Genomic DNA, 1,483 nt, shown 5'->3' on the forward strand with positions numbered 1-1,483 from the left:
GAAACCATTGACCACTAACTCGCTTCTTCCCGACACTTTCATGAGCTTTGGTATCGAATCTAAGTATCATTGTCCCTTCCATCCTGAGGACAGAGACCACTCCTTGTTCTTTATGTTTTCCACTTTCAGACCTCATTTTTCTCTCGTTGTGTTTCCCCAAAAGCCACTCAGAGACACTCATGGGATGTTTTGGGACTAAAATGTTAAGCACTATTAGCTTCACACTATCAGGCTTCCCAGAGACAGAAGGCCTGGAGCACTGTTTAGCTGCTCTCCTCTTTCTGCTTTATGTTATCTCTATCTTAGACAACATCCTAATTTTCTTCCTCGTAAAGGAGGAGCAGAGTTTGCACCAGCCAATGTACTACTTCCTTTCTCTGTTGTCTGTCAATGACCTGAGTGTATCCTTTTCTACATTGCCCTGTACTGGCTGCCATGTGCTTTCATGCCCTAGAGACAGCTTTTGATGCCTGCCTGACCCTGATATTCTTCATCCACTTTTTCTCCTGGAAAGAGTCTGGGATCTTGCTGGCCATGATTTTTGATCGTTATGTGGTCATTTGCAACCCCTTGTGTTATTCTACATGGCTCACTGATATTCTGGTGGCTCACATGGGCGTATCCATCATTACCTGCAACTTCGTTATGGTCTTCCCACTGCCTTTCCTTCTGAAGAGTCTGCCCTTTTGTAAAGCCAATGTATTGACCCATCCTACTGTTTCCACCCAACACTGATTAGCCTGCCCTGTGGAGATACCACTATGAACAGCGTGTATGGTTTCTGCCTTTGACTTAGACTCAGTGCTCATCTTCCTCTCTTATGTGGTCATACTGTGCTCTGTGCTGGCCATTGCCTCCCAGGAGGAGAGGCTTAAGACACTCAACACATATGTCTCACATCTGTCAACAGATGTGCTATTGCTCATCTTCTAAATGCCCATGGTTAGTGTGTCCATGGTTCATCGATTGGGAAGCATGCCCCTAAATATGTGCACATGTTCATGTCCCTGGTATATCTCTTTGTGCCTCTAATGCTCAACCCAATTATCTATTCCATTAAGACTAAAGAAATGAGTAAGAGGTACACAATATGTTATTGGTACTCTGAGCAGAGAGAGAACTCCGTGGAAAGGCAAGTACCCTAGGAGTTTGTTTTATTGCTGATTTCTGGATATAATAAGCTAGTCCTATGGAGGGTTTCAATCTTCTACACATGGAGCTACGATTGGGTACCTGCCATTAGTTGTATGGTATAGCCTGACTATAATTCATAACCTGAAACATCAGGCTGTCTTACCTTGTAATTAGCCATGTCACAGGTTGCCACAAATGAGTTGTCTCAGACTTGACAAGGAATAGGATCTTCAATTAGACCTTTTTATTTGTCCCAATATATTCATATCATCCATAATTCAAGTAAATTTCAAAAACAGACAAAAACTAATGTATACATATAAATCATGTCATAAAGGGGATTATGTGA

General features: G+C 42.3%; 1 pseudogene; it reads left to right on the plus strand.

Moving 5' to 3' along the window:
* Positions 1 to 200: 200 nt before the first annotated feature.
* On the plus strand, positions 201 to 1,145 carry LOC131409077 (olfactory receptor 51I2-like; annotated as a pseudogene).
* Positions 1,146 to 1,483: the final 338 nt, after the last annotated feature.

This window comes from Diceros bicornis, chromosome 7 (genome assembly GCF_020826845.1).
Source record: "Diceros bicornis minor isolate mBicDic1 chromosome 7, mDicBic1.mat.cur, whole genome shotgun sequence".
NCBI classification, from domain to species: Eukaryota; Metazoa; Chordata; class Mammalia; order Perissodactyla; family Rhinocerotidae; genus Diceros; species Diceros bicornis.